The sequence below is a fragment of the Garra rufa genome, chromosome 1, assembly GCF_049309525.1.
Source record: "Garra rufa chromosome 1, GarRuf1.0, whole genome shotgun sequence".
In the NCBI taxonomy this organism is placed as follows: domain Eukaryota; kingdom Metazoa; phylum Chordata; class Actinopteri; order Cypriniformes; family Cyprinidae; genus Garra; species Garra rufa.
This window is the reverse complement of record NC_133361.1, coordinates 67,974,778-67,988,339: the sequence shown is the minus strand read 5'-3', so window position 1 is coordinate 67,988,339 and position 13,562 is coordinate 67,974,778. Positions and strand designations below refer to the sequence as shown.

Sequence of the window (13,562 nt, the reverse complement as noted above, 5' to 3'; positions counted from 1 at the left end):
ATCCTCTGCTAAGCTTGTTTCACTTTTATTTGTGCCCAAGTGCTTCAAGACAAGTTAGAAATTTGTGCAAGAATCATGTTATGTTGAAAAGACCAGTGCACGAGCTCTACATCAAGTCAAGCAGAGTGGCGCAGCGGAAGCGTGCTGGGCCCATAACCAAGAGGTCGATGGATCGAAACCATCCTCTGCTAAGCTTGTTTCACTTTTATTTGTGCCCAAGTGCTTCAAGACATGTTAGAAATGTGTGCAAGATTCATGTTATGTTGAAAAGACCAGTGCACGAGCTCTACATCAAGTCAAGCAGAGTGGCGCAGCGGAAGCGTGCTGGGCCCATAACCCAGAGGTCGATGGAACGAAACCATCCTCTGCTAAGCTTGTTTCACTTTTATTCGTGCCCAAGTGCTTCAAGACAAGTTAGAAATTTGTGCAAGAATCATGTTATGTTGAAAAGACAAGTGCACGAGCTCTACATCAAGTCAAGCAGAGTGGCGCAGCGGAAGCGTGCTGGGCCCATAACCCAGAGGTCGATGGATCGAAACCTTCCTCTGCTAAGCTTGTGTCACTTTTATATGTGCCCAGGTGCTGCAAGACAAGTTAGAAATGTGTGCAAGATTCGTTATGTTGAAAAGACCAGTGCACGAGCTCTACATCAAGTCAAGCAGAGTGGAGCAGCGGAAGCGTGCTGGGCCCATAACCCAGAGGTCAATTGGAACGAAACCATCCTCTGCTAAGCTTGTTTCACTTTTATTTGTGCCCAAGTGCTTCAAGACAAGTTAGAAATTTGTGCAAGAATCATGTTATGTTGAAAAGACCAGTGCACGAGCTCTACATCAAGTCAAGCAGAGTGGTGCAGCGGAAGCATGCTGGGCCCATAACCCAGAGGTCGATGGATCGAAACCTTCCTCTGCTAAGACTTCTGCGCTTGTATATATGACAGAGCCCCCAAAAAAGAGAAATGTTCAGAGCCTGTTTGTGAAAACCTAAAGTCACTTGGTCCTCTCACAAAAGTTGTTAATCCAGAAGCTGAATGAGATGAAGACCTAAAAGAAAAAGTAAGCAGCTGCATGACAGCCCCAGTGGCCTAATGGATAAGGCACTGGCCTCCTAAGCCAGGGATCGTGGGTTCGAGTCCCATCTAGGGTGACTTTCAGCAGAGTGGCGCAACGAAGCCGTGCTGGGCCCATAACCCTGAAGTCGATGGATCGAAACCATCCTCTGCTGATCTTGTTTCACTTTTATATGTGCTCAGGTGCTGCAAGACAAGTTAGAAACGTGTGCCAGAATCAAGTGATGTTGAAAAGACCAGTGTACGGGCTCTATATCAAGGTGAGCAGAGTGGCGCAGCGGAAGCATGCTGGGCCCATAACCCAGAGGTCAATGGATCGAAACCATCCTCTGCTAATCTTGTTTCACTTTTATATGTGCCCAAGTGCTGCAAGACAAGTTAGAAATATGTGCAAGAATCATGTTATGTTGAAAAGACCAGCGCACAGGCTCTATATCAAGACAAGCAGAGTGGTGCAGCGGAAGCGTGCTGGGCCCATAACCCAGAGGTCGATGGATCGAAACCATCCTCTGCTAATCTTGTTTCACTTTTATATGTGCCCAGGTCTTGCAAGACAAGTTAGAAATGTGTGCAAGAATCAAGTTATTTTGAAAAGACCAGTGCACGGGCTCTACATCAAGGCGAGCAGAGTGGTGCAGCGGAAGCGTGCTGGGCCCATAACCCAGAGGTCGATGGATCGAAACTATCCTCTGCTAAGCTTGTTTCACTTCTGTATGTGCCCAGGTGCTGCAAGACAAGTTAGAAATGTGTGCAAGAATCAAGTTATGTTGAAAAGACCAGTGCATGGGTTCTACATCAAGGCGAGCAGAGTGGCACAGCGGAAGCGTGCTGGGCCCATAACCCAGAGGTCGATGGATCGAAACCATCCTCAGCTAAGCTTGTTTCACTTTTATTTGTGCCCAAGTGCTTCAAGACAAGTTAGAAATTTGTGCAAGAATCATGTTATGTTGAAAAGACCAGTGCACAAGCTTTACATCAAGACAAGCAGAGTGGCGCAGCGGAAGCGTGCTGGGCCCATAACCCAGAGGTCGATGGATCGAAACCATCCTCTGCTAAGCTTGTTTCACTTTTATTTGTGCCCAAGTGCTTCAAGACAAGTTAGAAATGTGTGCAAGATTCATGTTATGTTGAAAAGACCAGTGCACGAGCTCTACATCAAGTCAAGCAGAGTGGAGCAGCGGAAGCGTGCTTGGCCCATAACCCAGAGGTCAATTGGAACGAAACCATCCTCTGCTAAGCTTGTTTCACTTTTATTCGTGCCCAAGTGCTTCAAGACAAGTTAGAAATTTGTGCAAGAATCATGTTATGTTGAAAAGACCAGTGCACGAGCTCTACATCAAGTCAAGCAAAGTGGTGCAGCGGAAGCATGCTGGGCCCATAACCCAGAGGTCGATGGATCGAAACCATCCTCTGCTAATCTTGTTTCACTTTTATATGTGCCCAGGTCTTGCAAGACAAGTTAGAAATGTGTGCAAGAATCAAGTTATTTTGAAAAGACCAGTGCACGGGCTCTACATCAAGGCGAGCAGAGTGGTGCAGCGGAAGCGTGCTGGGCCCATAACCCAGAGGTCGATGGATCGAAACTATCCTCTGCTAAGCTTGTTTCACCTCTATATGTGCCCAGGTGCTGCAAGACAAGTTAGAAATGTGTGCAAGAATCAAGTTATGTTGAAAAGACCAGTGCATGGGTTCTACATCAAGGCGAGCAGAGTGGCACAGCGGAAGCGTGCTGGGCCCATAACCCAGAGGTCGATGGATCGAAACCATCCTCAGCTAAGCTTGTTTCACTTTTATTTGTGCCCAAGTGCTTCAAGACAAGTTAGAAATTTGTGCAAGAATCATGTTATGTTGAAAAGACCAGTGCACGAGCCCTACATCAAGTCAAGCAGAGTGGCACAGCGGAAGCGTGCTGGGCCCATAACCCAGAGGTCGATGGATCGAAACCATCCTCAGCTAAGCTTGTTTCACTTTTATTTGTGCCCAGGTGCTTCAAGACAAGTTAGAAATTTGTGCAAGAATCATGTTATGTTGAAAAGACCAGTGCACGAGCCCTACATCAAGTCAAGCAGAGTGGCACAGCGGAAGCGTGCTGGGCCCATAACCCAGAGGTCGATGGATCGAAACCATCCTCAGCTAAGCTTGTTTCACTTTTATTCGTGCCCAAGTGCTTCAAGACAAGTTAGAAATTTGTGCAAGAATCATGTTATGTTGAAAAGACCAGTGCATGAGCTCTACATCAAATCAAGCAGAGTGGCGCAGCGGAAGCGTGCTGGGCCCATAACCCAGAGGTCGATGGATCGAAACCATCCTCAGCTAAGCTTGTTTCACTTTTATTCATGCCCAAGTGCTTCAAGACAAGTTGGAAATTTGTGCAAGAATCATGTTATGTTGAAAAGACCAGTGCACAAGCTCTACATCAAGTCAAGCAGAGTGGCGCAGCGGAAGCATGCTGGGCCCATAACCCAGAGGTCGATGGATCGAAACCTTCCTCTGCTAAGACTTCTGCGCTTGTATATATGACAGAGCCCCCAAAAAAGAGAAATGTTCAGAGCCTGTTTGTGAAAACCTAAAGTCACTTGGTCCTCTCACAAAAGTTGTTAATCCAGAAGCTGAATGAGATGAAGACCTAAAAGAAAAAGTAAGCAGCTGCATGACAGCCCCAGTGGCCTAATGGATAAGGCACTGGCCTCCTAAGCCAGGGATCGTGGGTTCGAGTCCCATCTAGGGTGACTTTCAGCAGAGTGGCGCAACGAAGCCGTGCTGGGCCCATAACCCTGAAGTCGATGGATCGAAACCATCCTCTGCTGATCTTGTTTCACTTTTATATGTGCTCAGGTGCTGCAAGACAAGTTAGAAACGTGTGCCAGAATCAAGTGATGTTGAAAAGACCAGTGTACGGGCTCTACATCAAGGTGAGCAGAGTGGCGCAGCGGAAGCATGCTGGGCCCATAACCCAGAGGTCAATGGATCGAAACCATCCTCTGCTAATCTTGTTTCACTTTTATATGTGCCCAAGTGCTGCAAGACAAGTTAGAAATATGTGCAAGAATCATGTTATGTTGAAAAGACCAGCGCACAGGCTCTATATCAAGACAAGCAGAGTGGCGCAGCGGAAGCGTGCTGGGCCCATAACCCAGAGGTCGATGGATCGAAACCATCCTCTGCTAATCTTGTTTCACTTTTATATGTGCCCAGGTCTTGCAAGACAAGTTAGAAATGTGTGCAAGAATCAAGTTATTTTGAAAAGACCAGTGCACGGGCTCTACATCAAGGCGAGCAGAGTGGTGCAGCGGAAGCGTGCTGGGCCCATAACCCAGAGGTCGATGGATCGAAACTATCCTCTGCTAAGCTTGTTTCACTTCTATATGTGCCCAGGTGCTGCAAGACAAGTTAGAAATGTGTGCAAGAATCAAGTTATGTTGAAAAGACCAGTGCATGGGTTCTACATCAAGGCGAGCAGAGTGGCACAGCGGAAGCGTGCTGGGCCCATAACCCAGAGGTCGATGGATCGAAACCATCCTCAGCTAAGCTTGTTTCACTTTTATTTGTGCCCAAGTGCTTCAAGACAAGTTAGAAATTTGTGCAAGAATCATGTTATGTTGAAAAGACCAGTGCATGAGCTCTACATCAAATCAAGCAGAGTGGCGCAGCGGAAGTGTGCTGGGCCCATAACCCAGAGGTCGATGGATTGAAACCATCCTCTGCTAAGCTTGTTTCACTTTTATTTGTGCCCAAGTGCTTCAAGACAAGTTAGAAATGTGTGCAAGATTCATGTTATGTTGAAAAGACCAGTGCACGAGCTCTACATCAAGTCAAGCAGAGTGGCGCAGCGGAAGCGTGCTGGGCCCATAACCCAGAGGTCGATGGATCGAAACCATCCTCTGCTAAGCTTGTTTCACTTTTATTCGTGCCCAAGTGCTTCAAGACAAGTTAGAAATTTGTGCAAGATTCATGTTATGTTGAAAAGACCAGTGCACAAGCTCTACATCAAGTCAAGCAGAGTAGCACAGCGGAAGCGTGCAGGGCCCATAACCCAGAGGTCGATGGATCGAAAACATCCTCTGCTAAGCTTGTTTCACTTTTATTCATGCCCAAGTGCTTCAAGACAAGTTAGAAATTTGTGCAAGGATAATGTTATGTTGAAAAGACCAGTGCACGAGCTCTATATCAAGTCAAGCAGAGTGGCGCAGCGGAAGCGTGCTGGGCCCATTACCCAGAGGTCGATGGATCGAAACCATCCTCTGCTAAACTTGTGTCACTTTTATATGTGCCCAGGTGCTGCAAGACAAGTTGGAAATGTGTGCAAGATTCAAGTTATGTTGAAAAGACCAGTGCACAGGCTTTACATCGAGACAAGCAGAGTGGCGCAGCGGAAGCGTGCTGGGCCCATAACCCAGAGGTCGATGGATCGAAACCATCCTCTGCTAAGCTTGTTTCACTTTTATTTGTGCCCAGGTGCTTCAAGACAAGTTAGAAATTTGTGCAAGAATCATGTTATGTTGAAAAGACCAGTGCACGAGCCCTACATCAAGTCAAGCAGAGTGGCACAGCGGAAGCGTGCTGGGCCCATAACCCAGAGGTCGATGGATCGAAACCATCCTCAGCTAAGCTTGTTTCACTTTTATTTGTGCCCAAGTGCTTCAAGACAAGTTGGAAATTTGTGCAAGAATCATGTTATGTTGAAAAGACCAGTGCACGAGCTCTACATCAAGTCAAGCAGAGTGGCGCAGCGGAAGCGTGCTGGGCCCATAACCCAGAGGTCGATGGATCGAAACCTTCCTCTGCTAAGCTTGTGTCACTTTTATATGTGCCCAGGTGCTGAAAGGCAAGTCAGAAATGTGTGCAAGAATCAAGTTATGTTGAAAAGACCAGTGCATGGGCTCTACATCAAGGCGAGCAGAGTGGCACAGCGGAAGCGTGCTGGGCCCATAACCCAGAGGTCGATGGATCGAAACCATCCTCTGCTAAGCTTGTTTCACTTTTATTTGTGCCCAAGTGCTTCAAGACAAGTTAGAAATTTGTGCAAGAATCATGTTATGTTGAAAAGACCAGTGCACGAGCTCTACATCAAGTCAAGCAGAGTGGCGCAGCGGAAGCGTGCTGGGCCCATAACCAAGAGGTCGATGGATCGAAACCATCCTCTGCTAAGCTTGTTTCACTTTTATTTGTGCCCAAGTGCTTCAAGACATGTTAGAAATGTGTGCAAGATTCATGTTATGTTGAAAAGACCAGTGCACGAGCTCTACATCAAGTCAAGCAGAGTGGCGCAGCGGAAGCGTGCTGGGCCCATAACCCAGAGGTCGATGGAACGAAACCATCCTCTGCTAAGCTTGTTTCACTTTTATTCGTGCCCAAGTGCTTCAAGACAAGTTAGAAATTTGTGCAAGAATCATGTTATGTTGAAAAGACAAGTGCACGAGCTCTACATCAAGTCAAGCAGAGTGGCGCAGCGGAAGCGTGCTGGGCCCATAACCAAGAGGTCGATGGATCGAAACCATCCTCTGCTAAGCTTGTTTCACTTTTATTTGTGCCCAAGTGCTTCAAGACATGTTAGAAATGTGTGCAAGATTCATGTTATGTTGAAAAGACCAGTGCACGAGCTCTACATCAAGACAAGCAGAGTGGCGCAGCGGAAGCGTGCTGGGCCCATAACCCAGAGGTCGATGGAACGAAACCATCCTCTGCTAAGCTTGTTTCACTTTTATTCGTGCCCAAGTGCTTCAAGACAAGTTAGAAATTTGTGCAAGAATCATGTTATGTTGAAAGACCAGTGCACGAGCTCTACATCAAGTCAAGCAGAGTGGCGCAGCAGAAGCGTGCTGGGCCCATAACCCAGAGGTCGATGGATCGAAACCTTCCTCTGCTAAGCTTGTGTCACTTTTATATGTGCCCAGGTGCTGCAAGACAAGTTAGAAATGTGTGCAAGATTCGTTATGTTGAAAAGACCAGTGCACGAGCTCTACATCAAGTCAAGCAGAGTGGAGCAGCGGAAGCGTGCTGGGCCCATAACCCAGAGGTCAATTGGAACGAAACCATCCTCTGCTAAGCTTGTTTCACTTTTATTTGTGCCCAAGTGCTTCAAGACAAGTTAGAAATTTGTGCAAGAATCATGTTATGTTGAAAAGACCAGTGCACGAGCTCTACATCAAGTCAAGCAGAGTGGTGCAGCGGAAGCATGCTGGGCCCATAACCCAGAGGTCGATGGATCGAAACCTTCCTCTGCTAAGACTTCTGCGCTTGTATATATGACAGAGCCCCCAAAAAAGAGAAATGTTCAGAGCCTGTTTGTGAAAACCTAAAGTCACTTGGTCCTCTCACAAAAGTTGTTAATCCAGAAGCTGAATGAGATGAAGACCTAAAAGAAAAAGTAAGCAGCTGCATGACAGCCCCAGTGGCCTAATGGATAAGGCACTGGCCTCCTAAGCCAGGGATCGTGGGTTCGAGTCCCATCTAGGGTGACTTTCAGCAGAGTGGCGCAACGAAGCCGTGCTGGGCCCATAACCCTGAAGTCGATGGATCGAAACCATCCTCTGCTGATCTTGTTTCACTTTTATATGTGCTCAGGTGCTGCAAGACAAGTTAGAAACGTGTGCCAGAATCAAGTGATGTTGAAAAGACCAGTGTACGGGCTCTACATCAAGGTGAGCAGAGTGGCGCAGCGGAAGCATGCTGGGCCCATAACCCAGAGGTCAATGGATCGAAACCATCCTCTGCTAATCTTGTTTCACTTTTATATGTGCCCAAGTGCTGCAAGACAAGTTAGAAATATGTGCAAGAATCATGTTATGTTGAAAAGACCAGCGCACAGGCTCTATATCAAGACAAGCAGAGTGGCGCAGCGGAAGCGTGCTGGGCCCATAACCCAGAGGTCGATGGATCGAAACCTTCCTCTGCTAAGCTTGTGTCACTTTTATATGTGCCCAGGTGCTGAAAGGCAAGTCAGAAATGTGTGCAAGAATCAAGTTATGTTGAAAAGACCAGTGCATGGGCTCTACATCAAGGCGAGCAGAGTGGCACAGCGGAAGCGTGCTGGGCCCATAACCCAGAGGTCGATGGATCGAAACCATCCTCTGCTAAGCTTGTTTCACTTTTATTTGTGCCCAAGTGCTTCAAGACAAGTTAGAAATTTGTGCAAGAATCATGTTATGTTGAAAAGACCAGTGCACGAGCTCTACATCAAGTCAAGCAGAGTGGCGCAGCGGAAGCGTGCTGGGCCCATAACCAAGAGGTCGATGGATCGAAACCATCCTCTGCTAAGCTTGTTTCACTTTTATTTGTGCCCAAGTGCTTCAAGACATGTTAGAAATGTGTGCAAGATTCATGTTATGTTGAAAAGACCAGTGCACGAGCTCTACATCAAGTCAAGCAGAGTGGCGCAGCGGAAGCGTGCTGGGCCCATAACCCAGAGGTTGATGGAACGAAACCATCCTCTGCTAAGCTTGTTTCACTTTTATTCGTGCCCAAGTGCTTCAAGACAAGTTAGAAATTTGTGCAAGAATCATGTTATGTTGAAAAGACCAGTGCACGAGCTCTACATCAAGTCAAGCAGAGTGGCGCAGCGGAAGCGTGCTGGGCCCATAACCAAGAGGTCGATGGATCGAAACCATCCTCTGCTAAGCTTGTTTCACTTTTATTTGTGCCCAAGTGCTTCAAGACATGTTAGAAATGTGTGCAAGATTCATGTTATGTTGAAAAGACCAGTGCACGAGCTCTACATCAAGTCAAGCAGAGTGGCGCAGCGGAAGCGTGCTGGGCCCATAACCCAGAGGTCGATGGAACGAAACCATCCTCTGCTAAGCTTGTTTCACTTTTATTCGTGCCCAAGTGCTTCAAGACAAGTTAGAAATTTGTGCAAGAATCATGTTATGTTGAAAGACCAGTGCACGAGCTCTACATCAAGTCAAGCAGAGTGGCGCAGCGGAAGCGTGCTGGGCCCATAACCCAGAGGTCGATGGATCGAAACCTTCCTCTGCTAAGCTTGTGTCACTTTTATATGTGCCCAGGTGCTGCAAGACAAGTTAGAAATGTGTGCAAGATTCGTTATGTTGAAAAGACCAGTGCACGAGCTCTACATCAAGTCAAGCAGAGTGGAGCAGCGGAAGCGTGCTGGGCCCATAACCCAGAGGTCAATTGGAACGAAACCATCCTCTGCTAAGCTTGTTTCACTTTTATTTGTGCCCAAGTGCTTCAAGACAAGTTAGAAATTTGTGCAAGAATCATGTTATGTTGAAAAGACCAGTGCACGAGCTCTACATCAAGTCAAGCAGAGTGGTGCAGCGGAAGCATGCTGGGCCCATAACCCAGAGGTCGATGGATCGAAACCTTCCTCTGCTAAGACTTCTGCGCTTGTATATATGACAGAGCCCCCAAAAAAGAGAAATGTTCAGAGCCTGTTTGTGAAAACCTAAAGTCACTTGGTCCTCTCACAAAAGTTGTTAATCCAGAAGCTGAATGAGATGAAGACCTAAAAGAAAAAGTAAGCAGCTGCATGACAGCCCCAGTGGCCTAATGGATAAGGCACTGGCCTCCTAAGCCAGGGATCGTGGGTTCGAGTCCCATCTAGGGTGACTTTCAGCAGAGTGGCGCAACGAAGCCGTGCTGGGCCCATAACCCTGAAGTCGATGGATCGAAACCATCCTCTGCTGATCTTGTTTCACTTTTATATGTGCTCAGGTGCTGCAAGACAAGTTAGAAACGTGTGCCAGAATCAAGTGATGTTGAAAAGACCAGTGTACGGGCTCTACATCAAGGTGAGCAGAGTGGCGCAGCGGAAGCATGCTGGGCCCATAACCCAGAGGTCAATGGATCGAAACCATCCTCTGCTAATCTTGTTTCACTTTTATATGTGCCCAAGTGCTGCAAGACAAGTTAGAAATATGTGCAAGAATCATGTTATGTTGAAAAGACCAGCGCACAGGCTCTATATCAAGACAAGCAGAGTGGTGCAGCGGAAGCGTGCTGGGCCCATAACCCAGAGGTCGATGGATCGAAACCATCCTCTGCTAATCTTGTTTCACTTTTATATGTGCCCAGGTCTTGCAAGACAAGTTAGAAATGTGTGCAAGAATCAAGTTATTTTGAAAAGACCAGTGCACGGGCTCTACATCAAGGCGAGCAGAGTGGTGCAGCGGAAGCGTGCTGGGCCCATAACCCAGAGGTCGATGGATCGAAACTATCCTCTGCTAAGCTTGTTTCACTTCTGTATGTGCCCAGGTGCTGCAAGACAAGTTAGAAATGTGTGCAAGAATCAAGTTATGTTGAAAAGACCAGTGCATGGGTTCTACATCAAGGCGAGCAGAGTGGCACAGCGGAAGCGTGCTGGGCCCATAACCCAGAGGTCGATGGATCGAAACCATCCTCAGCTAAGCTTGTTTCACTTTTATTTGTGCCCAAGTGCTTCAAGACAAGTTAGAAATTTGTGCAAGAATCATGTTATGTTGAAAAGACCAGTGCACAAGCTTTACATCAAGACAAGCAGAGTGGCGCAGCGGAAGCGTGCTGGGCCCATAACCCAGAGGTCGATGGATCGAAACCATCCTCTGCTAAGCTTGTTTCACTTTTATTTGTGCCCAAGTGCTTCAAGACAAGTTAGAAATGTGTGCAAGATTCATGTTATGTTGAAAAGACCAGTGCACGAGCTCTACATCAAGTCAAGCAGAGTGGAGCAGCGGAAGCGTGCTTGGCCCATAACCCAGAGGTCAATTGGAACGAAACCATCCTCTGCTAAGCTTGTTTCACTTTTATTCGTGCCCAAGTGCTTCAAGACAAGTTAGAAATTTGTGCAAGAATCATGTTATGTTGAAAAGACCAGTGCACGAGCTCTACATCAAGTCAAGCAAAGTGGTGCAGCGGAAGCATGCTGGGCCCATAACCCAGAGGTCGATGGATCGAAACCATCCTCTGCTAATCTTGTTTCACTTTTATATGTGCCCAGGTCTTGCAAGACAAGTTAGAAATGTGTGCAAGAATCAAGTTATTTTGAAAAGACCAGTGCACGGGCTCTACATCAAGGCGAGCAGAGTGGTGCAGCGGAAGCGTGCTGGGCCCATAACCCAGAGGTCGATGGATCGAAACTATCCTCTGCTAAGCTTGTTTCACCTCTATATGTGCCCAGGTGCTGCAAGACAAGTTAGAAATGTGTGCAAGAATCAAGTTATGTTGAAAAGACCAGTGCATGGGTTCTACATCAAGGCGAGCAGAGTGGCACAGCGGAAGCGTGCTGGGCCCATAACCCAGAGGTCGATGGATCGAAACCATCCTCAGCTAAGCTTGTTTCACTTTTATTTGTGCCCAAGTGCTTCAAGACAAGTTAGAAATTTGTGCAAGAATCATGTTATGTTGAAAAGACCAGTGCACAAGCTTTACATCAAGACAAGCAGAGTGGCGCAGCGGAAGCGTGCTGGGCCCATAACCCAGAGGTCGATGGATCGAAACCATCCTCTGCTAAGCTTGTTTCACTTTTATTTGTGCCCAGGTGCTTCAAGACAAGTTAGAAATTTGTGCAAGAATCATGTTATGTTGAAAAGACCAGTGCACGAGCCCTACATCAAGTCAAGCAGAGTGGCACAGCGGAAGCGTGCTGGGCCCATAACCCAGAGGTCGATGGATCGAAACCATCCTCAGCTAAGCTTGTTTCACTTTTATTCGTGCCCAAGTGCTTCAAGACAAGTTAGAAATTTGTGCAAGAATCATGTTATGTTGAAAAGACCAGTGCATGAGCTCTACATCAAATCAAGCAGAGTGGCGCAGCGGAAGCGTGCTGGGCCCATAACCCAGAGGTCGATGGATCGAAACCATCCTCAGCTAAGCTTGTTTCACTTTTATTCATGCCCAAGTGCTTCAAGACAAGTTGGAAATTTGTGCAAGAATCATGTTATGTTGAAAAGACCAGTGCACAAGCTCTACATCAAGTCAAGCAGAGTGGCGCAGCGGAAGCATGCTGGGCCCATAACCCAGAGGTCGATGGATCGAAACCTTCCTCTGCTAAGACTTCTGCGCTTGTATATATGACAGAGCCCCCAAAAAAGAGAAATGTTCAGAGCCTGTTTGTGAAAACCTAAAGTCACTTGGTCCTCTCACAAAAGTTGTTAATCCAGAAGCTGAATGAGATGAAGACCTAAAAGAAAAAGTAAGCAGCTGCATGACAGCCCCAGTGGCCTAATGGATAAGGCACTGGCCTCCTAAGCCAGGGATCGTGGGTTCGAGTCCCATCTAGGGTGACTTTCAGCAGAGTGGCGCAACGAAGCCGTGCTGGGCCCATAACCCTGAAGTCGATGGATCGAAACCATCCTCTGCTGATCTTGTTTCACTTTTATATGTGCTCAGGTGCTGCAAGACAAGTTAGAAACGTGTGCCAGAATCAAGTGATGTTGAAAAGACCAGTGTACGGGCTCTACATCAAGGTGAGCAGAGTGGCGCAGCGGAAGCATGCTGGGCCCATAACCCAGAGGTCAATGGATCGAAACCATCCTCTGCTAATCTTGTTTCACTTTTATATGTGCCCAAGTGCTGCAAGACAAGTTAGAAATATGTGCAAGAATCATGTTATGTTGAAAAGACCAGCGCACAGGCTCTATATCAAGACAAGCAGAGTGGCGCAGCGGAAGCGTGCTGGGCCCATAACCCAGAGGTCGATGGATCGAAACCATCCTCTGCTAATCTTGTTTCACTTTTATATGTGCCCAGGTCTTGCAAGACAAGTTAGAAATGTGTGCAAGAATCAAGTTATTTTGAAAAGACCAGTGCACGGGCTCTACATCAAGGCGAGCAGAGTGGTGCAGCGGAAGCGTGCTGGGCCCATAACCCAGAGGTCGATGGATCGAAACTATCCTCTGCTAAGCTTGTTTCACTTCTATATGTGCCCAGGTGCTGCAAGACAAGTTAGAAATGTGTGCAAGAATCAAGTTATGTTGAAAAGACCAGTGCATGGGTTCTACATCAAGGCGAGCAGAGTGGCACAGCGGAAGCGTGCTGGGCCCATAACCCAGAGGTCGATGGATCGAAACCATCCTCAGCTAAGCTTGTTTCACTTTTCTTTGTGCCCAAGTGCTTCAAGACAAGTTAGAAATTTGTGCAAGAATCATGTTATGTTGAAAAGACCAGTGCACAAGCTTTACATCAAGACAAGCAGAGTGGCGCAGCGGAAGCGTGCTGGGCCCATAACCCAGAGGTCGATGGATCGAAACCATCCTCTGCTAAGCTTGTTTCACTTTTATTTGTGCCCAAGTGCTTCAAGACAAGTTAGAAATGTGTGCAAGATTCATGTTATGTTGAAAAGACCAGTGCACGAGCTCTACATCAAGTCAAGCAGAGTGGAGCAGCGGAAGCGTGCTGGGCCCATAACCCAGAGGTCAATTGGAACGAAACCATCCTCTGCTAAGCTTGTTTCACTTTTATTCGTGCCCAAGTGCTTCAAGACAAGTTAGAAATTTGTGCAAGAATCATGTTATGTTGAAAAGACCAGTGCACGAGCTCTACATCAAGTCAAGCAGAGTGG

General features: G+C 47.2%; 5 non-coding genes across 5 annotated transcripts; all 5 read left to right on the top strand.

The window, feature by feature from the left end:
* Nucleotides 1-1,070: 1,070 nt before the first annotated feature.
* trnar-ccu (transfer RNA arginine (anticodon CCU)) lies at nucleotides 1,071-1,143 on the top strand. The gene has a single exon. It is a non-coding gene; the product is annotated as a tRNA-Arg (tRNA).
* Nucleotides 1,144-3,722: 2,579 nt separating this feature from the next.
* Nucleotides 3,723-3,795, top strand: trnar-ccu (transfer RNA arginine (anticodon CCU)). The gene has a single exon. It is a non-coding gene; the product is annotated as a tRNA-Arg (tRNA).
* Nucleotides 3,796-7,451: 3,656 nt separating this feature from the next.
* trnar-ccu (transfer RNA arginine (anticodon CCU)) lies at nucleotides 7,452-7,524 on the top strand. The gene has a single exon. It is a non-coding gene; the product is annotated as a tRNA-Arg (tRNA).
* Nucleotides 7,525-9,560: 2,036 nt separating this feature from the next.
* Nucleotides 9,561-9,633, top strand: trnar-ccu (transfer RNA arginine (anticodon CCU)). Its single transcript has one exon. It is a non-coding gene; the product is annotated as a tRNA-Arg (tRNA).
* Nucleotides 9,634-12,212: 2,579 nt separating this feature from the next.
* trnar-ccu (transfer RNA arginine (anticodon CCU)) lies at nucleotides 12,213-12,285 on the top strand. Its single transcript has one exon. It is a non-coding gene; the product is annotated as a tRNA-Arg (tRNA).
* Nucleotides 12,286-13,562: the final 1,277 nt, after the last annotated feature.